This window comes from Lynx canadensis, chromosome D3, assembly GCF_007474595.2.
Source record: "Lynx canadensis isolate LIC74 chromosome D3, mLynCan4.pri.v2, whole genome shotgun sequence".
NCBI lineage: Eukaryota > Metazoa > Chordata > Mammalia > Carnivora > Felidae > Lynx > Lynx canadensis.
In genome coordinates this window covers 14,667,807-14,693,224 of record NC_044314.2, presented here as the reverse complement: position 1 = coordinate 14,693,224, position 25,418 = coordinate 14,667,807, and the positions used below count along the sequence as shown (strand labels likewise).

The 25,418-nt window shown below is 48.0% G+C and overlaps 1 protein-coding gene across 4 annotated transcripts in view; it reads right to left on the bottom strand.

Moving 5' to 3' along the window:
• Positions 1-24,811, bottom strand: part of RNF152 (ring finger protein 152) — a 73,647-nt gene extending 48,836 nt beyond the window's left edge. The window contains exons 1-4 of one of the 4 annotated variants that reach the window (XR_003973311.1): positions 24,739-24,811; positions 23,351-23,474; positions 22,587-22,699; positions 17,643-17,837 (exon numbers count right to left, since the gene is read on the bottom strand). The gene's annotated coding sequence lies outside the window, so the exon portion shown is untranslated. Of the gene's footprint in view, positions 1-17,642; positions 17,838-20,440; positions 21,796-22,586; positions 22,700-23,350; positions 23,475-24,738 lie in introns of those variants that run through there. The other 3 variants (XR_003973310.1, XM_030336820.1, XM_030336822.1) reach the window with 3 other exon arrangements.
• Between the last annotated feature and the right edge of the window lie 607 nt (positions 24,812-25,418).

Genomic DNA, 25,418 nt, shown 5'->3' with positions numbered 1-25,418 from the left:
AGTAAGCACACTGTCCAAAAGACAAGATAATATAATGCTTCTGAAGTTTCATCAAGCCCAGGTTACTCTGCCTCCTGAAATTTCTCTCAGGTCTGTTCCCGCAACCACTGCCTGGGTTCACAACCCAGCCTAGAGAGGAGAAGCAGGCAAAGATATTCCTGACCACACACGCCGCCTCCAAAGGAACTCAGGGCTCCCACAGGGCCCATATCTGGGATTTGATTCCAGATGGCCACAAAAATCCCTGCAAACCAGGTCCCCCCAGCCCCCCGTTCTGCCGCACTCCAACCGTCCTGTGCGCTGCCCCTAAGTGGCAAGTCAGATCCCCACCAGCCCTCAGGGGTGCCACTCCATGCCCGGGATTTACATATGGTGACTCCTCTATCCTTGAGACGACTTGGGGAAGGTGTCCTCATCGTCCCCGTGTTGCAGAGCAAGAGATGGTGACAAGGATGTTCCAAACACCTGCCCAAGTCACAGCGCAAGTAACCGGCAGAGCTGGGATTCACACCCACACTTTCTGCCTAATTTCCCACGCTTTGAACCGTCTGATCAGGCCACTGCTTTGAATCCCCACTCACTGCTGACGACCAAGGGGGAGGGCCCACATAGCCGCCAGGCTCCATGGGTCCTTTGGTGATTTAGTTACATTTCCAGCCTCATCTGACCAACTTTTCTCCATCCACCTCCCTCCATCCACACGCTCTCCCTCTACCTCTCCTCCTACGACAGCCTCCACGTCCCCGCTGGCGGCGGAGGGGGGTCTCTTCTCCCCACCTTTATGCACCTGGGTTGCCATGTTCTTTCCTTTAGTTGACCATTCACGACTTCCTACTAACACGAGGGACGCCCTTCGAGCGTGTGTGTGACCTTCTCCAGCCCCAGCTCCGGCTTTCCCACGACCAGCTCCTGTGTTCCCACAGCTCAGCAAGGCCATGGGGAGATGGTCTGTAACCTCTGGAACTCACGAATGTCTTACGGCAAATCATCAGGGACATTTAAAAAAAAAAAAAAAAAGCAAAACCCAAAAACAAACAACAGGGGCTCAGGAGCTTGTCCCCAAGTGACTCCTCCTTTCAGTCGCTTAAAAGTGAAGACGAGGGGGTGGCAGATTTATGTGAACTTTTGAAACGCTCTGTCAGGGAATACTTTACCAATTAAGCATTCAAACACCGCGACCACATGAAGGAGAGATCGCCTATCTATCTGCTCACCAGCTTGTGGCTTCATGCAACAAGCCTGCTTGGGATTTAAAATCAGCAAGAGATAATCTTCAGAATGGGAACTCAAGAGTCACCCAGGCATCACAAAAGCAAGGACTTGACAGCTGGATCCACAACTCAGACTGCTTTTTGTTGTTGTTTCCTAGCAGCAGGAGGGGGAGCAAAGAGACAGGTGAAGAAGTTCCTTTTTAATTTTTAAGGAGGGAGGGCACCCACTCCCCGAAGCTCTTCTGTGGCCCCTGCCGCAGGGTGAAGGGATGTAAACCAGGCTGGTCTGCCCACGGTACCAGGCTTACCAGGCGGGCATCCATTCCCGACTAGGAAATCGGCACCAGATAAACCCCGATACCAGCAGCAACGCAGCGTGAGAAGCAAACGTAACAACCATAACTCACGGTAATAATTTAAAATATAAAATAATGCTCCTAAATCCCATAAAACGGGTACGAATGCACAATGCACGCAAATTCTCTGAGGAACCCCACGGTACCGGGAAAACACTTAAAACGCACCTAAAAACACAACTCCGCCACTATGCAGAATTAACCTAAAACTACTTTGCTAGCTGAAACAGGCTCTATATTAAATCCGTTTTGCTCACCTTCTTAGAACTCAATGAGCCCACGGGGTGGGGCACGGGGATGTGATTTGGATGCCTCAGCCTCCTTCACGAAACCTCCCAAGGAGACTCACAGTAATGGACGGAGCTGGGTTTTTCCAACCTCTCCCCATTTTCCTTGTATCCAGCACCGCCCTTCAGAACCTGCTGACCAGGGAGGTCAGCTTCAAGGGTCACTGTAGGCTTATAACACTATGTTCAGAGGTGTTTCTCCCAGGGACAAGCATTTTTTTTTTTTTTTTAACTTAAATCCAAGTTAGTTAACATACAGCATAATAATGGTTTCAGGAGTAGAACCCAGTGACTCATCTCTCACCTATGACACCCAGTGCTCATTCCAACAAGTGCCCTCCTTAATGCCCATCACCCATTTAGCTTAGCCCATCCCCCCACCCGCCTCCCCTCCAGCAACCCTCAGTTTGTTCTCTGGATTTCAGAGTCTCTTATTTTGCCTCCCTCTCCGTTTTTATCTTATTTTTCCTTCCCCTTCCCCTATGTTCATCTGTTGTGTTTCTCAAATTCTGCATGTGAGTGAAATCAGAGGATATCTTTCTTAAATAGTTTCCAACGTTTCCCTTTTCCTCCCAGCTTATTCAAGGTCTCCAGAGCAGCCACACCTGCCCAGGGTCAGCTCAGAGAATGCAGGATGGCGGGAGGTTGCAGCCTGATCACTGTTAGCTGACCCTGCAGGGCACTTGCTGCCCGGAGCCTCCACAGAAGCCATTTCGGATCGCAAGGATAAGTGCAGGTTTTAGAAGTAACATCAAAGTTGTCCACTAAATGGACAAAAATCGCAAATCGGTAGCATGCCCTGTGCTTACACGGAGGAAAGAGGCAGAGCAGGAAAGTGTAGAGGGGAGTCAGGAGCAGGCATTACAAAAGCAGCTGCCTGAGAAGGTCAATGGTATACAGGAGGCTTCACATGACTTAAAGCAGGTAAAGTGTTGCCTATACTTGAGGTTCTTAGAGTTCCCATGTTAGTGAGTAAACAGAAGAACTAAAAGTATTCATTGTTTATGAAAATACAGGTCTTGGGGCACCTGGGTGGCTGAGTCAGTTAACTGTCCAACTTCAGCTCTGGTCATGATCTCGCGGTCCAGGAGTTCCAGCCCCGCGTCGGGCTCTGCACTGACAGCGGGGAGCCTGCTTCAAATTCTGTGTCTCCCTCTATCTCCGCCCTTCCCTCGCTTGTGCTTGGTTTCTCTCTCTCTCAAACATAGACACTTCTTTGAAAATTTAAATATAGGTCTTTCATAAGATTTGAAATTCTTAGAAAGCATTTTTAGAATCTTCTAACACCTTGCAGGTAAGCTTGTTTGTTCCGCGAACATCTTAAGCCCGCCATTTCTTTGTAAGGATGATGCGCTAAAGGAAACCCCTGTCTTCACTATTTCAATTACCACGAAATCCTAGTGTGTAAAATCCACAGACATGGGAAATTTCTAGCCTCAAATTTCAACTGCTAACTATACACACAACAATGATATAAAGACGAAATAAGAAAGCTTATAAGCATGTGTCTTGAACAGGCCACCATCACAACAGTGACAGTGTAATCAGGACTCACTATAAGCATCTACATTTTCTTTTTTTATTATTATTATTATTTTTTAACATTTATTCACCTTTGAGAGACAGAGAGAGACAGAGCATGAGTGGGGGGGCCGGGGGAGGAGGGAGGGCAGAGAGAGAGTAAGACCTAGAATCCAAAGCAGGCTCCAGGCTCTGAGCTGTTAGCACAGAGCCTGACATGGGGCTTGAACCCAAGAATAGTGGGATCATGACCTGAGCCGAAGTCGGACGCTTACCCGACTGAGTCACCCAGGTGCCCCAAGCATCTGTATTTTCTGATAGAGGCTTGTACACTGAGCTGAATTTAATCCATGGGGAAAAAAAGATGGGCAAGTCTATCAACCCAAGTTGGGCCTCACCACATATCTTGTCATATGGTCTCTCTCCACTGCTCCTAAACCTTGCTCTCGCTTGGAAAGAAATAATTTGGAAGTAAGGAAATACTGTTTTACTGGACCCACGTTTGACACTAATCTCCTGCTTTCAGGATTATAAAGAGGCTAGAGTGGGGGGTGGAGTTGAGAGCACACAGGAACCCTTCGGTGGCCAAATGTCATTTGGGCCCTGACACTGGCCTACACACTCCAAAGAGAAACAGCCTTTACTGATCAGAGTCTGAGGATGGGATTTATTGTCGCAAATACACTCAAGGACGGATTTTAAAAAACACTTCATGTCATGTGTTCTGTCTCCTTGTCTCCCACACAGCTCTTTTCAACTAAGTGGCCTCACCTGCTCTGGTTTTCTTCTACCCAACAGAGAAAGTGCGGAGTGTTCCTTCCGTGTTTCCAGGTCTGTCCCCTCGCCTGTAGGCTCTGCACCGCTGGCTTGCTCCCCCGTTTCAGGAGAGACTTCACGGCCCCACCGTCTGCACTGTTCCCGAGTCCAGGCTGGGGCCTGTGTCTCAGCCAATGACGACCCATCCCCACTTCCTTTAGGTTTCACTCCAGGACGTCACTCTTCTTTCTCTCCCCCCCCCCTTTTTTTTAAGGATGTGGAAAGGAGAGGAGTTCTTGTAAGGTTAACCAAGCAAGAAAGAGGACCAAAGTCCTATTTTCCTGCCAGCATGTTTGGAGACCTGACCTCTTCAGATCCAAGAAAAAGAAAAGTGAAGGCAAAGCAAGGGGCCAGCTTCATCCAAGGCCAATCGGTCCAGGTACAACGGAGTGTCTCAAGGTCTCCCCGTGTCCGCCCATCCGGCCCTGGTGTTGGTGCTCTCTCTCCTCCCACTACCCCACCCCCATCATACCTGCCCACTCCCTCTCTGCACCTGCGTCCCCGTGGGGCTGGCAAATGCTTGATCCAAGTGATTAGGTGACTGTGTCATCCTTCACAAGGGCACTCACATTTTAGCAAAGGATCCATGGACACAAAACCCAAAAGGAAAAGAAAAAGGAACTAATTTATAACGAACTGTCTTCATACCAGCTTCAGCCCTCAGACATACCATTTACTTTCTCTGGGCCTGCCTCTGATTCCTACCTCAGACTGCTGTTCTGAGAAGTAAGTAAGTGAACATATACATAATACTTAAAACAGCACCTGGCACCTTGCAAGGGCTCCATGCACATCACTTATCATCGTTAACCATGACCTTCACCATGACCTTCTGAAGTTAAGTACTAACCGGTCTCATCTTAAATGAGGACACGGAAGGACTTGCTCAGGATCACAAGGCTGATGAATTAGCAGAACAGGGATACAGCCCTCAGTCTACCAAGAGACCATAATCCCCCTGCTCTTTTCACCACACCACAAGGAATGAATATCTAATGGTAAAACCAAAGACACCCTGCAGGCCCATGGGGTAAGATCCCACTGAAAGGGTCCTATGGTTTGCTGATAGTGTACTATCAGAAGAAAAGGCTGGGCAGCTGGGGTAGACACAGAACGATTCCTGGAGCGTGACCAGGGTTGAACAGCATGGCACATTCCGTCAGGGCTAACTCAAGGCCCAGCTCTGAAGGGCAGACCTTGGGCTACCCACTTACCTCATTTGGGCTCAGCTTTTCCTGACTATAAAGTGGAACAATTTACTTGGGACGCTGTAAGTTCCTGACATCTGGAGGTGTTCTCAGCGGAAGATAAAACCTCTTACGGGGAAACTGCGTAAAGGGATCCTGCAGCAGGGAAGACAGCAAACCTGGGGATATAAGTTACTTCTAATGTTAGAAACGGGAGGCTTCATAAAACAATAGTCTAGAGATTAACAATGCTTATTAAAAAAAAGAAAAAAGCCTGCCAGAGCTAAAAATATTACTAATGACCTTGATAATATCTGGTTAAAAGTTCCACATTAACTCTGAGCAGTGTAATTTTTAGTCTCCAAAATATTCCTGAAAACTCACCTATTTCCATTATATTATTACAAATCCATAATTAGGCCCCTTTCCTTTCTGGCTTGCTCTACATTTGAAAAGCATTCACTATTCTACTGACGCGGACTTCCCTCAAAATAACCTCATTATTCTATATTTCCACAATTATGTCATGGATATAATTACTACCATCATGATTTCAGCAGCTATTTGTTGCACTATAATTTCCAGATGAATTTCTGGTGTGGAAATAAAATAGCCACAATAAGATAATTAATTACAACTCTATTATGACTACAGCACAGAGTGACCGAAATTGAAACCCTGAAAGTTTTCGTATTTCATCCTTAATATCACGTTCATCTTTGTAGCCAACAAATCATTACTCTAAAGACGCTTATTGTTAGTATATTTTCTTTGTAATAGCCGCTGTTTCTTTTTATTGGTACTTTTCCATAACTACTAAGGCGAAGTCTGGAAAGACCACCGTATTGTGACGCTCTCAGTTACCAGTGCTGTCACCCATCACACTCAGGGTTTGCAAGCTGCTTTTGCCACTCGGCAGCGTAATCTTGACCAAGCTACCAAACCTCCCCGTGTCTCAGTTTGCTCATCCAAAAAATGAGGCTAAACACGGAACCTGCTCCTAAATTATCGTGATAATTAGCTTGGATAACTCACACAGAGCTTTGCAAAATGCTCTGGACATAGTTACCGCCAAGCAAAGTTAGCAGTTACTTCTTTAACTTATAACGTCAATTCAAAGATATTCACTGTTTAAAATTTCACTCCAGGGGCACCTGGCTGGCTCAGTGGGTGGAGCGTGAGACTTGGATCTTGAGGGCAAGAGTTCGAGCCCCACGTTGGGCACAGAGCCTACTTAAAAAAAATAAAATAGGGGCAGTTGGGTGGCTCAGTCCATTAAGCGTCAGACTTCAGCGGGGGTCATGATCTCACAGTTGCTGAGTTTGAGCCCTACGTTGGGCTCTCCGCTCCGAGCCCACTTCAGGTCTTCTGTCTCCCTTTCTCTCTGCCCCTCCCCCCGCTCGTGGTGCATGCTCTCTCTCTCTCTCAAAAATAAACAAACATTTAAAAAACCAAAATAAAATTTTATCAAAATGTTGCCATCTTCGTATGTCATCTCCAAATGCCACTGCCATTTGCTTCTTTTTCGGCCAATGTACTAAACTGATTATTCAACCACCATTACGAACATCAGTCTACCTGACACAGTCTATAAAGTTCCTTCCTTCTCCACAACCCAAAGAAAGCAGACTCATTTTCTGAGACCGCGGGACCAGCTAGAGCAGAGCGCAGGGCACCAGATTCGAACTAATCGGCACTGAATACTAGAGTTTTTGAGACTGATGGGGCAGAGATCATACTAGTAAACAAACTCCACAAAAGGAAAAGGAGGCGCCTCTAGGTGGCTCAGTCGGCTAAGCGGCCGACTTCAGCTCGGGTCATGATCTCACAGTTTGTGAGTTCGAGCCCCACTCGGGCTCTGTGCCGACAGCTCGGAGCCTGGAGCCTGCTTCGGATTCTGTGTCTCCCTCTCTCTCTGCCCCTCCCCGCTCGTGCTCTCTCTGTTTCTCTCTCAAAAATAAACATTAAAAAACAAAAGAGGGGTACCTGGGTGGCTCAGTCGGTTAGGTGTCTGACAAAAAAAAAAAAAGGAAAAGGAAAAGGAAAGCCTCTCCTGTCCCCAAAAGATTTTCCTCATCTATCTAAACACGAAGCTTTACTCTGTATATTTGTGAGCACTCCACACACTATGCTAAATGAATTTCGTCTGATTAATTTAATTTTAGAAATAGAAAAACTAATTTCAGGCCTCTACTACTGTCCTACCCACTTAGGCTCCAAGTATATTTTGGTTCCTGAAAATCTAACCCTCAACTTCTTCCATGAAACCGAAGGCCACACTACAGGGCCATTCGATCCCCTTGCTGTTAGTTTCACAGCGCATTAACTGACCAGAGAGAGAAGAATCAATCAAGACAGTCAATGTATCTTCTGAGTAGAATACAAGCTAAGCCAGGGGTGGTAACCGACATATCATACTTCCAATTGCCAATACGAGACTCAACTACCAAGATACAGGACCCCAAAGAGAAAAGAAAACTTCCCAATGATCCAGTCCTTAAGCAACTAGTAGCATTAAGATACCATATCCAAAATAGTGGGGGAGATGTAAGAAAGTGTTAGATCACTGCAGTCTCTAAGGAGATGAAGAGCCAGTGAGAGACAGAAGGTTAGCAGTTTATATGACAACAGCTTGTGACAACATGGTGGGAAAAAATAAGCCAGGTCCCTGAGATGCAGAGATGCGCGAGGTAGGCACAGCCCTCCCAGAACCCACATCTATCGTCAGTCAGCAGCTGGCCACCCCCGGGACCTACGCTAGGTCTGCAAGAGGTAGGGAAGCAGCGACGGTCATTTTCGGTAGCGATCATCAGGGATTCAGAAATGGGATTTGAACAGGGTATCAAAGGAAGAGTCAGGATTTGAACAGAAGGACGGAGGAAAAAAGAGCAGGCAAGCATCCTCAAGGAGGCAACGAGAGGAAGGCAGCCTGCACTTGCCCAGGGGCAGGTGAGTTAACTGGTTCAGACGAGCTGAGCATCGTCCATCCGGATTCCCAGTATTCCAGGCAAGGCCCCATGTGGACCACTCTTCATGCGCTATTTACATGCATGGAAAATAGCTCAAATATCTTAAGTCTAGGAGAAATCACAATCAATTCGGGAATAATACATGTAAGTTAAGCTACACTATGACATGAAGTCACTCTTGGTTCTCAATACATGCAAGTATCCTCTGCTCCAGAAAACAAATGTGTTTTCTTTGTTCCCACCTCCCTTTCGACGTACGATCCTTCACAGCCAGCTCGCAGAGGCTCTCTCTCCCACTTGGCAACACGGTTCGACCTCAGACTCACAACGGCCATCTGGATGTGGGTTATTCTCAAAGGTACAGCTCTGACCTCTCTTCCAAATGCCATTTCCAAAGAGAACTCTTGATCTCCTCCAAATCTGGTCTTTTCCATGTAATTTTACAGTTGCTACTGTTATTCACCCAGTACCCCAGACTTGAAAACCCATTCACCTCCCACCTCTCATTGAACCGGTCTCCAAAATTCCACTAAATTTGTCTCTGACATGTCTCTCACATTCGTGCATCCTTTCTGTTCCTGTGGCCCTCTTCCTGGGGTGCAGGTGTTCACTACGTCTTTTCTGGACCCCAGCTGGTCTCCCCAGCTTTGTCTTTTCCAATCCACACTGACCGCTGCCAGATGAAGCTTCCAAAAGCACAGCTTCAAACCCGCATGATCCCCAGCCCCCAAACCATCAATGACTTCCAACCAAACAAGTCCCAAAGTCCCCCCTCCCCCCACCTTCCCACCAGCTATTCCAATCCTTTTCCGACCAATCAGGCTCACATCCTCCACGCTGTAGTCATAAAGCATTATTTGGTGTCCGGAAGACAACATCCACGCTCCCCTGTCACCTTGCTGCTGCTGGAATGTCATTCTACCACCCGCACGCCTGGATTACTACCTGCACTTCAAGAGCATCACCTTGCATGAAGCTACGTTAAATCCTTTAGCCAGAGTAATCTCTCCCCTCCGAGTCCCAGTATCACTTCATCCAGTACCACCTGGCACGTGAGTCCCTTGTGTACATGTGTTCTTACCCCGACAGAGGTGACCTCCAAAATGAGCATCTCTGTGTGAAAATAATCAAGCCAACGTGCTACGCTAGTACCCTTCTTACAAGGAAGCATTGTGCCAAGAGTTATAGAAGACCCAAGAGTATCGGTTGACAGCTCAATTGGGAAATTATGCTCAAACAATGCAAAAATAAAGCAGTCTTATCACTAACTCTTCATAAGCATCATATACAGATGTTTGCTGGATTCATGAAAATACGGAACATCTCAGAGAAAGGGAGTCTCCTGAACAGAATGAAGAATCTGAGGCAGCACACCGCAGTGGCCGACGGCCCAAACTCTGGAGCCATTTGTGGCTGAGTTCTAATCCGCGCTCTGGCATTTACTCACTTTGTGACCTTGGGCAAGTCACGGAGCCTCAGTTTCTTGTCGACAAATTAAAATGGAGATATTAAAAGTACCTTCCCCTTCAGACTGCAGCGAGAATTATGCACACACCTCATACACAACACTCAGAGCCTGGCATATAATCAGTGCCATCCATGTAAGTTAGTCTTATTACTGGAAGGTGTTCTCTATGGGGGAAAAACACAAGAATCTGCTATTTGGTAGTTAAGACGCCTAAGAGGATCTCTAACTCGAAAGGGGGCCTCTCCCATCTTAAAATCGTCAATCCGCATTTACTCTACTTCCTGACAGGAATTCTCTGACTGACTGACAGGTAGGGTGAAATTCAGCAGGGGTGGCTCTTTGTACCACAGAGGGGATGCTGTGCAAACAGAGCAGGCACCTCGACCACTGAACCAAACACAAAGCCCTCAGCCACCGCAGGGCTCACCCACAAACAGCCATTGTCTCCCACAAACAACCCCGCTGTTGTCCTCCAGACGGATGCCAAACGAAACCGTTTGACTCACGCATTTTGGTCAGTGGCTCTGTGTAGACACAACCACAGATACAATTAATTGCTGCAAAAGAAATCGAGAACTATGCACTGAATTCTGTCTGATAAGCAAGCTTTTGGGCACTAATCTACAGCATTCGGCTGGACTAAGCGTATATGAGTCCGTTTCAAAGCCCATCGCGTCATACAGAGACTTATTAGTTCATGGTGTGGGGAACAGCTGTGGCTGTAGGGTATCAACATCTGTCATTTTTCTCCCCAAAAATGTTACAATGCGTTAGACATAAATTGCCACAAATATCTCAACTTGAGCTTGCATTCCAGACACACATATACAGTGAAGTGAAACCTGCTAGGACATTTGATGTTTTATTACTTTTTACTAAAGTTATTTATAGCTCAACATTCACAGGTCAGAATTACCAGAGTGGTGGAAATAACAAAGTCACATTTATCATTATCTCATTTTCTGACAAAATACAGAAATTAAAAGACTTAAGAGCACTAAGACTGACGCTATACAAGAACAAACAAAAATATCTGTCCCTTTTTCCATGGCTGGAACGTCTGTTTTTACTTACTACCTGGAATATGGGCATGGGCGCTCCAACAAGGTCTCTTCATCCAAATGTCAGGGAAGGTTAGGCAGGGTGGACTGCCTGCCTGAATAAAGCACCCCCAAATCTCACTGGCCTAATGCAATAAATGGTTTCATCGCTTCTTCACACTGCATTCCAGTGAGCTTGCTAAGGGAGGTTCTACTCTACTCAGTCATTCAGGACCCAGGCTTCTTGGATCTCGTGGCTCCATCATACCCTGGGGCCTCACGGTTCCCCCCCACTCTCCCTGCAGCTGGCCTGACGACCAGAAAGATCGCAAATGTCTGGAAACATCTTTGATTGTTACAACGAGGCAATTGTCATCTAGTGGGTAGGGCCCAGGGATGCTACTAAACACCCCACAGTGCACAGGTCAGTCTCCCCACAACAAATAATTATCCAGTCCCAAATATCAATACTGTCGGGATTCTGCTAAGCCTCTAACCAGTCACCAAAATCAAATGACATGTCAATGCTCAGGTCTACCACCATTTTTCATGGAGATACACTCTAATCCATCCCAACAAATCCACATATCAAGTTTGTTCATTCACTTGTTCATCCTTTCATCCATTCATCCAAACTCCTGAACGAGACAAGGTCCCTGCAGTCAGAGAATTCTCAGTGGAGCAGGGAGGTAACCACGTACAAAATTATCACACACAGAGGTAAGTGGGATTACAAAGAACAAATGGGAGGGGTGGGCGCCTGGGTGGCTCAGTCGGTTGAGTGTCCGACTCTTGGTTTTCAGCTCAGGCCATGATCCCAGGGTCATGGGATCGAGCCCCGTGTGGGGCTCTGTGCTGGGCAGGGAGGCTGCTTACGGTTCTCTCCCCCCTCTCTCTCTAAAATAAAACAAAATAAAAATTAAGACCAAATAGAAGGAAAACTAATTCTTGCTTCTTCCTGAGATAGCTGGAGGAGAATCCGTAAGGCGGTGGAATGAGTAGGAAGTCTTGAAGCAAGCATATACTTACAGCTTTCCATCCAGACATGGTGTTCAGTGGGAAGGGGCAGTGGGGGGACAGGCAGACAAGGCACTCCAGGACAAGGAAACTATATGAACAAAGGAATGGCGACATGAAAGGATATGATCTATTCCCCTTTTGGTGTTGGGCAGAACAGTAACCACGGGAGAAGGGGTTGTAAGAAATGTTTTTTTGTTCAAACAATGTTTTTAGTAGCATATTCATGAAAGTCTTAAGCTCCCAGCTACACGCACTGGCTCTCAGTCAAGTGGCCCTTCAAGGAACAATTCACACCACCAAACTACATAGAAACTTGTTAGCACAGGGCAAAGCTCAGATAACAGTCGGAAATCTCACTGCAAATTTCCCAACAGATCCCATCACCAACTCTCCAAACCACGCGGCCTCAAAGTCAACATCAAACTGATAGAGGCAGATGTGAACCCAAATCATCCATCTTGGTTCCCAGAGACAGAACAGCGCAGCAGTCAGATCTCTTTTTAAATTATATTACACCGAACTCATTTTTTAAAAAAGCGTTAACGCATTTTTTTTTTTCAATCCCAAATCTCGGCTGCGAATGCGGCTCCCAGGCTGTGGATCAGAGCACAGAGCACACAAATGCCTATCTCAGCTCTGACATAAACTCACCAGGTGACCTTGGGCAAGACACCTAACTTTCCAGGATCTAGCGCCTCTCAGAGAGCATGCTTAAAGCAGTTAGGGCTGTGCCTGGAGCCTATGATAAACATTATCTGTCACCTCTGCTCTATAGGTATCTCCTCCATCCCCCGCCCCCCAACTTTCTTTCAGTTGTCAATCCAAACACTGTGGAATCCAACACAGCCTGGGAAGGGAAGCATCTGATAAACGTCCATGTCATTTCGTAGAACATGCATTATTAATAACAACGTCAGTTTGCTTTGGGCAAGATGCTTTTAATTACGAAGCCAATAGCACCATGTAAACAACAGTTGTTCTTGACTTTGAAGCTAAAATTGAGTTTAGAAAATACCACGCTCCTACACGATTATTTACCCCGTTATTTGCTTTAACTCGCCTTTCCTCCCTCAAACTGTTGTCCCTCTCTCTCCTTTTCTCATTTTCGCTGTGATCGGCTCTGGGAAAACAAAGTGTATTTAGCTGTTAAGTACTATAGATTATATCGAGCGACACCAGTCACCTAGCACTAAAAAGCCTCATAAAAGGAAGAAATTTGTTTCTCTACAAGTCAGAATCTCAAAGGAGAAGTTAAACCGAGGGAAGTGAACTCCAGAACCTGAGGAACATCAGCCCGTGCAGAACTGCTTCCTCCTGCAGCGAGAACAGCCCACTTCTAGGCTGTTCTAAGTGGACATCCATGTGAAGCCCATTCACCTTTAGAAAGAGTAGCAACAGAATCTAATGGCGATGCCCTTTGCCATGAGTCAAGGACAAGGAGCAAAATGAAAGCCAAAGCAACCAGAGAACCGAGGCCGAATCACATTTACGCTTCCAAATTGATTACCACTGCCTTCCTAGTTTACAAGGAATTCTAAACTGTCTGGACAGCATCCGTTTTTCAATTTCCATTCCAGACTAGCCTTGATTCCTGAGGGTGTTATTTTAAGGAGCAACTTAAAGACAGGGTTTGGCGCTCTCCACGCCAAACAAATAAGTTCCACAAATAAGTTCCACAAATAAGATGTAATAAATCTGGGGGTAAAATCTAACATATTCTTTTTAACTCCTTGGTGAAGGCATTTTTTTCCTGGCAAATCAAAGACCTCCTTGTAGGAATGAATGACTGAGGTAAGATGCGATTCTCAAATACCTTGTGTATCATTATTTTGACATAACTCAAGATGTGTGAACGATTTGTTTTTGATAGCTCTGACTCCACTGTTGGAAGAAAAAAAAAAGAGAGCGGGTGATTCTGCAAAGAAACACTAACTCTCTCAACTAATATTTAGCATCCGTGTGTAGAAATAAAGGCAATTTAGAAAATGAATTCTGCTTGCCTGTGAGTTTCCCCTTCCATAGACAAACCATTTACCTTTTTCTCAGGTGAAGCAATAGCCCATGAAGAAATCTATCTTATCAGGAACATAAATGAATACGATTTCTCAGTGCAAGAAGTGATTACACAAGAATCTGAGACGTGAATGTCTAGCAATTGCCCTCAGGTGCTATGTGCATGGGGTTTTTGCAGACCTACCAAGCTAATTACTGTTTCTGGCAATTTGCTGCAGGTCCTAACATCCCCAGATAAATAGTTACACTTCCCAAAAAGAAACAGAACACAAAGGGTTATCACTGGAGGCATCAGCTAAAGACTAGAACAATCTGTGGCTTATCCAAGGGCCTTATCGGTTGCCATCAATCCCATGTGTTAGTAATGGAGATTCAGGAAGAGGGAATGTCGGCAAATTGGAGCCCAGGCTCCAGCTATCTCCACTCAGTAGAGTGGCCCAGTTCCCTTCCTGCCCCCCAACCCCACCCCCCAAACCCCCATCCCCCCTATCTCCCACCTCCCCCCCCCCCCCCCCCCCCCCGCTGGAGTGAACAGACTCCTCGGGAAATCTCTCCCTCAACTCTGGGAGGGAAGCACTGGGCACTGTGCACACAAGCACTCCTATCACACTACTGTTATGTACACAACATGTGTGCATTCCAGAAGCATCCTCAGCTGCAAACAAAAAGACACGGCAACTCATCAGCTAGCATCACATGGTTCCACCAAGAAGAAAAAAAAAAACAGGCAAGAAGAACATAAGCTCATACATAAAAACACGAGTTATCTGCATAACAAAGGAACCCAGAGCAGATCTAGGTGTATGCATTTTCAAATCAGCTGTCAAAGGGCCCAGACTGAAATCCTACAAAGATCAGCAACCCAGCCCTGAATTGGAGCCCAGCTCTCAAAGATGAAACTCCACCAGTCCCTCAACAAGTATTTATTGAATGTCAACGGTGCCCCAAGCCCCGTGCAACAACCCTACCAGGCACAGCAAATACCGTGGTTTGTGGAGCATTTTTAAAAGATCCCATTAACTTTACCTTTACGTTGTATAGTCCAGTTTTCCTTCCTGCCTGTGCTAAAGAGATCTCTTCTTTAATAAAGATGGCAATAATAATAATAAAGATCCCATTCCAAAAAAAGATCCATAAATAAAACGACTGACAAAGCCACGCTGGCCTTCTGCAGTCTTATCCTGTCCTGTTCTCTCCTACCTCCTTTCTGAGGATGGCTGCATCTGTAACCATGTGAAGTGTCCCCAAAGCCTGCTTCAGGATGCTAAGACAGTCACAGAACCAGGACAGGACCCCTAAGTAGGGTGATTAACTCATCCTAGGTTTCCTGGGACTGTTCTGGTCTTAAAACAGAAAGTCCCTCAACCTGGGCATCCTCTTAGTCCTGGCCAAGCTGAGTCACTGTGTCATCCTACATCCCAGGAAACCAGACCCTAGGAAACCAGACCCTTGCTTTGCCTGGGAGGAGCGAGGCCACAGGAAGGGGGTCTGGTGCTCTTTACGGAAAGCCTGAGTTCCCTGCAGGTGGTCTTACAGCCTCCCTGCTTCCTCCTGAGAAGGCCTATCCTTTTAAACCCCACATCATTTAAGCAAAGCTTTACAGAGACTCTCCAATGACAAGACTCCAATGACATGACATACAAAGCAAATCCTCATAAAAATGCCAAAGGCCGTAGTTACTTAGATGTGGTTATCCTCTTGGCTGGTTAACGAGCTTCTTCAGTTCAGAGCGCAACTATTCATCCTGAGATTTCCAGAACTGAACACCAAGACCGGTGGATGGTAGATGCTAAATAAAACAGACATTAATAATAGCCACCATTATGTAGTGTTTACAATGCACAGGGCAACACGCTAAGCACCTTATGTAAATGATCTGACTTGCTCTTAAATAAGTCAATGAGATTGACTGTCCCTCCATTTTCCAGATGAAGAAACCAAGGCCCAGTCAGACCTTATTTACTCAAAGTCATTACAGCACAGCCAACACTTGAACCCAAATCCATCTTGCTTCAAAAATTCCATGTTTTTAATCACTTAACTAAATTAGGATCAAGTAAGGTGGGTATGGATGGTAAGGGATCAAGAACTGAGAGAGAAGAGTATCAGATGCATTTGGTTTATTCTGTCCCCTGTTAGCTTTGCCATTACAAAAAATAAAAGGCAGAAAACCAAATTAATTACAAGTTTGTACATTAAGCTAAGGAAAGGCAAGGATTTTACTTAGAATTGTACAGAATTGTGCCCAGCAAATGGCAGGCACTGAGTATTTGAATAAAATTAATATACACAATTTTATATCTAACATGGAGTTTAGTCAACTGATTCTCATGCCCAGGTGCCCGGGGTGGCTCAGTCGGTTAAGTGTCTGACTTCAGCTCAGGTCGTGATCTCGAGGTCCATGAGTTCGAGCCCCGTATCGGGCTCTTTGCGGACAGCCCAGAGCCTAGAGCCTGTTTCAGATTCTGTCTCCCTCTCTCTCTCTGCCCCCCGCTCACGCTCTGTCTCTCTGTCTCTGAGAAATGAATAAACCTTAAAAAAAAAAAATTTAAGTCACTGATTCTCAGTGTTTCAAATGCCATTTTACCCATCACCAGAGGTGAATAGATGGATTCCTACCTTCGGTTTCTTACATGTTAGCCTGATGAAGTAGGACTGGATGGACAAGTTCTTGCCCCAGATAAGGATGGCTCTCTACCTGTATGGTTGAATTAGCTATTATTCACTTAAAATGACCATAATCCTTATGTCTCATGCAACAAAGGGGCAAATTCTCTAAACAAGGTACAGAGATCTATCCACGTTTTTCTCCAACCCCTTTTAACCTGCAAGGAAGCAGTTTACAAACCCATCCCAGAGCAACACAACTGGAAGAGAGTATCACACCAAACACTTTGTTTTTGAGACATTTATCTCTGCTCCATTCATTATCCCTCAAACTGAGAACATTATTTTCACGTCAATGTATTCCTGGCCATTTTCTTCAAGCAGCTGAACACATTTCCTCTTTCGTAATAACGCTATCCATAATGATCAAGCATTCCAAGTGTTAAACAAAAGTTTCTATCATGTGAATGAGTATTCCAAAATCAAAAGAGGCGAGGCAAACCAGAGGTCCATCACGAAGGCATTTATGGCTAAAAGCTAATTACAAAGAGAGATATGGTAGTCAGTTGTGGGCAACTGTCACCCGCTAAGGTTCAACCCAAACAGCAGTCTGTTTCTTGAGATTGTGGGGTGGCCTTGAGATTATGGGATGTAAAGTTCTAACACGGCTTGCTATATGTCACAAAGGAGAAGACATTTTTGTTTGTTTTGTTACTGTTTTGGAAGAAGCAGACAAACTAAAATCAAAAAACAGACTACCAATAACGATTCATTTTCTTAGAATGATGACCCTCAGTGAGAATGTTCACTTCCCAATCACTGAGATGTTCAATGCAGCCTGGCAACTCTAATTTGATTCGATATTTAATCATTATTAATGCAAGTAGGGGAAGCTCTTAAAAAGAAGTTTTCTTCTTTTTTTTTTTTTTTTTTTTCAACGTTTATTTATTTTTGGGACAGAGAGAGACAGAGCATGAACGGGGGAGGGGCAGAGAGAGAGGGAGACACGGAATCCGAAGCAGGCTCCAGGCTCCGAGCCATCAGCCCAGAGCCTGACGCGGGGCTCGAACTCACGGACCGCGAGATCGTGACCTGGCTGAAGTCGGACGCTTAACCGACTGCGCCACCCAGGCGCCCCAAAAAGAAGTTTTCTTCTTCTTAACTTCCCATAGGTCTATGACCAAAAACATCCATAATTCCTTTATCGCAGTGGGTCGAGATCATTTCTGTGCTGTCAAAGATTCATCAAAGACTGAGTATTTATTGAGCCCTTATGCTGTACGCACATGGTGGGGAATACAAAATAGGTTCAAACCTCATCCAGTGTTCATCTCTGAGGAGCCTGCAAGAGAAAGGAGATCTTGCTGGTTTCAGTCCCTACATCCACCAGCTCGAAGGTCCCCCTGGAGGAAGCCAGATCCCTCACCCTTCCCCCCAGCTGAGCAGAGCCTGGAAAAGTCCCATTCCCATCCTGGGACATCGTTTCAGTGTATCTCCCTTTACGTGAAGTAGCTTGAGTGGGTTTCTGTTCCTTGCAATTAAACAGAAAGAAAAAGACACCTCAATCTCAGGTGATAATACAAGACAATCTATGATAAATGCCCTTTGTGGAACGAATGAATGAATGTTGAATGAAATGAGAGATGTAGGCAATTTTGTCAGAGAACCTGGAAGAAGTGAAGGATTGCGATGGGCTAAGGAGACAGACTTAAATTTTTTAGAAGAGTTAAGAGCCAGTCACACCTTCAATGACAGAGAATAGGGAGAGGACATTGCAGGCTATGGAATATTCCAGAATTTTAAAACAGGCTATGCAAAGCATTTGGGGGGAATAGTGTGTTAACCATCCAGCTAGTGTGGCATTTTCAAGTCAGGCAGAGCCAAAGTCAGGGATGGACATGAAGTCTGGGGTCTAGGTGGGGAAAACTTTAAAGGGAAGACTAAAAAAATAGGAACTTCGTCCCCAAAAAGCAGAAGCCACTGAAAGCCATTCCGTATTAAGCAAGGGAATGAACAATTAAAACGGCCTACTGTCCTGAGGGTATCAGCATTTTGTAATATGGATTGGGGTGGAAAAGCCAGGAGGTAAGGGTACCCACTCTTACAGTCCAGAGAAATGAGGTCCCCATCTGGGATATGGCGGTGGGGACAGAAATTAAGGGAGACAGGGGATCTGTCAGTAAGGAGACATCTAAGTTCATCTGTTAATCAGCAGAACTTCAATATTAATAAGAATACTCCCTATTTTCACACTTATCTGTCCAAGCTTTTGCCAAAACCTCATCAATGCTGATAGAACCTCAGGGAGGAGTGTATTAAGTGTGGTTATCTGGATTTATCAATGGAAGGTGATCAGAAAACACCAGGACAGAGCACAGCCCTCCAAGATTCCACCTCATCTTGACTTTGCCTCCACCAGAGGCTCCTCTGCATTTGATCAATACCTTCCCCGCAAGCAGTCTGATAGCCCAGGAAGCCTGTGTGATGTCAGAATAACTTTTATCATGCGAAATGTTTGCAGTGAGTGTTAGGTACGCAGGAATTAATAAATCCAGTGGCAAAGAAGGCATCCTGTCCTACTCATGCTCTCCGCTCCCAGCAGATCACAAGGAGCCCCCCCGACCCCACCCCACGAGTCTATAAAAAATGCACTCCAAGCCTCAGCAGCCATACAGGGTCCGGGCCAGAAAAACCACAGGCCTCGACGACCACCCAGAGGAGAAACGAGTCGCACACACTGCTGGCCTTACGTCTTACGATGACAGTAGGTCATCCAGAAAAAAAAAAAAAAAAATCCTTAAACATCAAACAAGGACTTATTTTATCCGAAGGAGATTTCAACTGCGAAGGCGGGCTCCTTGGAACACCTCATGGCTCACCAAGCCAGGGGTGGGGGAGCAGGAAGGTCAACGCCTTCCTCCCTTTCGCTTTGTCCACCACACCTTCCGGACGGGTATCGCTAGAAGCCACCTCCACTCCGCAAGTGTCCTCCACCTGGACGGCCGCCTTCGTCGTGCAATTACAGTGGCGGGTGCTCAAGAGGCCAAACAAAATACAGACGTGTGTTTTGGAGCTTCCTAAATATATTTCGAGCCTAGCCTCTCAGGGCCTCATTTCCCCTCCTGCTAGGTCTGCGCCTCGCCCTCAGCCCAGCCCCCACGCACCCCGACTTGGCTCCTGGAGGTCCCGGATGGGCTATATTTGGTTCTCCCTGCTGGTTTCTCCGCCACTCATTTCCCACTTTCCCTCCGTTTGGAGGCAATAGTTTGTCACCCCAGGGAAGCAGAGGGTAACCTCTGCATTCTGAAGCTAACACTGATGTCCTCTAGCCTCTGTGACTCAGGGGCCAGCAGGCATTTTACCATATCGCCTGTCTGGGGAGAGCTGTCTTTATAGAAATGACTTCAGCAAGGTGATTACTGAGCCAGAAGCAATACTATTTTGTTAAATTCCACGCTTATGCCGCAGGTACTTATCACATCCTAAAAATTCTAATCCATGCATGCATTTATCACAACAAAGGTATTTAAGGAACCGGTGCGTCCTACAGCAAACTCTCTCTACCAGCCACCAACTGCTTAATCCACAGCCCCTTGCAATGCCTGCCCCTCAGCACCCAACCATTTTGAGGGACAGCGTGGTGAGGAAGGCTTTAAAACTGACCACCTTCGTTGTCAACGTGGTTGCTGATGGAAGCACGAATGTGCCAGAACCCAACCTGGTGTTCTGCTGGTCCCGTGACCAGAAAACAGCACATATCCAAAGTGCCTTTTCTAAACATCAGAGTAACAAGGGGGTGACCCAAGGCCACCCTACCCACATGTCTGCCCCCTCGAAATCTTAGTTGTGGCCCTTATTAGGCCCACGACCACTCCTTCTCTACCCCAGGCTGTTCCAGACAAACTCAGGAAGTCTTAGACAAGAGGCAGATGGTGAGGGAGAGAAAGTCTGTAAGTAACAGCTCTCTATTACATAATGCTAAACACAGAACCTCCTAGAACTAGCCCTGGAACTACCTCCTGGCCTATCGCTTCAGAATAAACAACTACTCAAAACAGGCAACAAGAGAGAACACTTTAATTTTTTATTTGATGATCAATGGACAATCACATTAGTATATATAACACCAACATATCAGTAAATACCATGGTGGGGCAGGACCAAATTCCTTAAGATATTTACTATTCATTCATCGCACTGGCACTCGTAAACACCCAATGTCTACAAAGCATGAGCTAGCCCCACAGGAACACACTTCATAACCTCATCTAGGCCACACCACCTGCGGAGGTCATGAGAGAGGCTCACCTATATCCAGCTGTCCCTTCTGCAGGGAGAGAAATATTGAATTGGGGTTTAAATGGCATCATAGGACTAGTTGTGGCCAAAGCAACATAAGTCACTTGTGGGTGACGTGGGTGTCGTGAATACAGACAGCAAGATCCTCCAGAGTTTCCTTTCCCACACTGCAGGGACCTCACACACACACTCAGGGTCACACCTCCATCACTTTGGGTCCTAAAGGGACCATGACGAGCAGGTCCCACCTGCTGACCACACAGGACACATCGTATGGGAGAGAAAGAAATCTGTATTTAGCCAGAGATTTGGAGGTGATTTCTTACTTACTGCAACATAACCTAACCTACATTGCCAATACGTCGCTGTTTATAAAAGACAGAACCTGCAAAAGTGCCTCCCCACTCCCACCAACTGTTTCCTACATCAGGTAATACAAAAAAGCAGGGTTTGTTTCAAAATTCAAGTAATTCTTTGAAAAGTAGAGGGTGCAGACAGGATAGACAGGTTCAAGCAACTCTGAGGGAATAAAGAATGAAACAGAATGACCTTTCAACAATGCTGAAATCTAAACATTCACGTGGAATTTAGCTGAAGAGCTGAAGAAAAGGTCACCTTCGGACAACAGGTCCGGTCACTTATGAAGTAGTGATCTCCCCAGTGAAAGAGGCATTCAATGATCATAGTCCCTCAGCAGTCCAATACCACCCTTTGTTCCTCTCTCTCTAGCTTCCTTTGAATTTAATCAGAATCAGGTCTCTGAGAAGCTCCCTGAAGGTGGTTCATTTTTATGTCTCCAGACACCCCACGCCCCCACCCCTTGGCATCTTTCACAGTCTATGATCTATCAGGTGCTTGATAAACATCTGCTGAATGAATTAAATGAACACTGTAGAAAGGACTCGGGCACTGGACGCAAAGGTTGGTCTGATAACCTTCTAGGGCTCCCCCAGCCTACAGCTAAACACTACCGCAGACATCTGGGGGCGGGGAGCCTCCACCTACAAAAAGAAAAACCAAAACAAGCATCAATACAACACTTTATTATGATTTGTTACCGCACACAGTTTAAAACCACAGGAAACCTAACACTGCACTATGGCTATCTTTGTTCTTGGACGTGCATTTACATGTGCAGGCAACTGGTCTTCCCATGGGGAATTTTGTGTGTGAGGTATTTATTTTTTCTATTAAAAAAAAAAACCACACCCTTTGTTTCTATTGCATTATTAACACTCCCTATTATCCCATCACGTGGCTTTTCCTCTTGCTGGAACACAGCACACACCCTGCATTATTGCTGACATTAAAATTACTTGTCAGAGTACCTCTATCCTAACACCATTACAAATCTGATCTTCCCAAAGCGGTGGCCTTTGTTCTGGCTGAGACCAGATAACTCCTTCACCTCTCCCAGGGATTCTTGGATGCTCTGAGTATAGGGATCAATGCCAGTGCCACTCCTGTTTTTTCAAAGTCCCCTTTCAAAACACAACTACCCTAGAGGTGAATGACACATGTTTCAAGTTTTTCAATTTTATCTTTCTGTGGGTTTGGGGGCGGAAATGGTGACGAGAGAGGCTGCCATAGCCACGGCACTGCTGTGGCTGCAGTGCAAGAAGACAGAGCACCAGGAGCCCGTGGCCCTCCGCAATCGCTTCTCCCAGCAAGATAAACCTTGAGTCCACCCCCATCACCATTCTTATTCTCTGCTCCTCGTGCAGGATGCCAGGACTCTGCCCTCTAGGAGACAATGCCAGTGCCAAGGTGTCCTGGTATGTCTGAAGGTTACCTTTTCACGGAGCTCTATCGAGATAACCCCAGATTTCGTTAGCTCGACATCGAAGCAGAACTATCCTTGGAAAGAAAGGTACCGGCCAGAGTTTTTGGAAAAGCACCAACAACCTAAAGATAAAATGCAGACCGAGAGCCTAATGGTTCAGGGCTATGTAAATGGAAACTTAACTAACGCTCCCGGCTCTCTGTTCTCTTTCTGCTCCCCCAACTGCCCTCCCTTCCACCTCCCAGTTAACTTACTGCCGGCATGTCCCTCCTGATATTGCAAACACTATTACAATGAAGGCTTGGAGGAGAGACATTATTTCGTAAGAAGGTTACTACATCTGACCAATGCCCTAATTGAGCCCTGGTCAAATTTATAATCGGCCTTCCAGCCATACCTTTTCAACAAGCGATATCCATTACCAGACTGGAGCCAAAATGTATCACTACAGATAAGAAAGCAGGCATATATCCAAACCCCACATTCAGACACAACTGTCTATGTATTGATTATATCAAAATTCCCATCAGTAGAAACCCGGTGGAATTTATTCGACCCCAAACGCACCCTGCCCTCAATGACTTTTTCAAAAGGAAGGTTTCAAGTCATTTGCAATTTCCTTCTCAGACCCAGGAGTTTCAGCAGCCCCCAGGCTCCTCGACACAGACAGCAAAGGAATGGATGCAGAAACCACCCAAACAGCCCCGTGCAAACACTGCTGGCCCAAATGACCCAGAGACACCCAGGCGGCTACCCAGACTACTGGGGGTTACCTGCATCTGTCACCGAGTCCCTTTCACCCCCTTCTGCATGATGACATCAAGTGGAAACGGTACGCGTTTGGGAGGCAAGAGGCTGACAAGCAGGAAGCACAATTGAGCCTGAGCTTTGTTCAGCCTGCAGTGAAATACATGCAGTAAGGGTTAGATACGCGCAGCAGAGAAAGAAATCCGAGCACCCTCCCCGGCCAGCGGCGGTGGAGTGGGTGCACCGGGAGGTGGAGGAAGGCGGCGGAGGCGTGGAGCGCCCGCCAGCCGCGGAGGGGGCGTAACGCTCCCTAATTGTCTCTACAGGATAAATACCCCCCTCCCCCCACTCCGCTGCAGTCTCCCCCGCCCCCAAGTTCCCCGGTGGCACAGCTTCTACCAGCAACCGTAACCCCTCAAAAGGAAAGAAAGACGAGAAGGCGTAGAATAACATCTTGGGGCAAACACACACTAGCAAAATATACTAGTAAACCAGGTTATATGGGAATGCGGGGCGCCCGGTCACCCGCCCAGACACACACACACACACACACACACACACACACACACACACACAGCGGCGCTGCATTCACACGCATCCTTTCTTTCGCCCCTGTCCGCCACCTCATCAAGTCACTGTCACTCTGTTCAACCGATTTCTCTACTCTTTCCAAAACCGTGCAGCGCTCCCCCCGCCCCACCCCCACCCTAGGCGGGCTCGGGGACGGCCGCCTCGCGTGCAGCGTCCCACGCGTCCAGCCTGCTTTGTCCTGCCGCTGCCGTTCCAGGAGCAGGCGCCCCAGGCACGTGGGTCCGCACAAAAGACCCCCCAACATCTGGCCCGCCACTGCTCCCTCTCCTCCCGAGAGGGGCTCCGGGGCGGCGGAGTGGAGCGCGAGGGCAACTTCTGGGGGGCGGGGAAGGCGCTCGACCAGGGGCTCGCTAGGGGACCATCCCGGGGCGCGTGCGGGGTGGGGGCGCCGCTGGGGCGCGCGCGCACGTGCACCCTCAGGGGCGCGCGCGGCGCGGGCACGAGACGCGCTCCCTCGGACCGGAGCTCCAGGGGGCATCCGAGGACTCCGAGGAGCCGCCGACAGCGCCGCTCCCCCGCCCCAGCCGCCAGCCCAACTCCGCCAGCGCTCCGGAGACACGCAACTCCAGGGACCCCGTCCCCGGCGCCCGGGGGCCGCCCCGCTGTGGCCCGCGCTCCCCTTCCCGGGACCCCTGCGGCCCGACTCCCCCCATCCACTGTGCAAAAGGCGCCCCCCGACACACCAGGCGGCGGCTCCCCTTCCCCGCTTCCCTGGCTCCGGGCGCGGCCGCCGTGGGGGCGAAGACATCCAACCCTTCGCGCCCCTCTCGCCGCCCCCGACCCGGGAGGGCCAGAGCAGAGAAACAAACCGAAAGTCACCGACCTCTCTCCGCAGCGGGCTCGGGCGCTCCCTACAGAGGCGGCGGCGGCGGTAGCGGTAGCATCGCGGGGTGGTCCCGGCGCGCCCGCCACCCGCTCCGCCAGACGCGCGCAGCGGCAGGCTGCGGGGCGGGCGCGGGGGGCGCGGCGTCGGCGCCCGCAGCCCCTGCCCCCGGCTCGACCCTGCGGGAGGCGCCCCACCTGCCCGCCGCCCTCGGCGCTCCCGGTCGGACACCGCCGCCAGGCGCTCGGCTCCGAGCGGGAGCTTTTTGTGTCACCGCCCAGACCCAGGCACCGAAGGGGGTGGGGGCGGGAGGCCGGGCTCCGCTCCCCGCGGCACCGCCCCTCCCCGGCGGCTCCACCTCCTCCGACACCTCCCCCCCCCTCCACGCCCCCGCGGCGGCGGGTCCGGGACGTGCGTCTGTCAGTCCGGCCTGCCACACCGACACCCCGAGCGCGGGGCTGCCCACGCTGGCTCGCGCGCTCCCTTGGCCACGCCCCAAGTGCCCAACCTCGGCCGGGACCTCGGCGTTGTCTTTCCCCCCGCGCAAGGCGGGGGGACCTGGGCGACGATCAGGTGTGAAGAGGCCGCGTTCAGCCGGCTCCAGAGCGGAGCCCCAGAGGTGGGGGCAGAGGCTGGCGGGGACAAATGTGCGGCTGGCGACCGAGGGACCGGAATCCGCG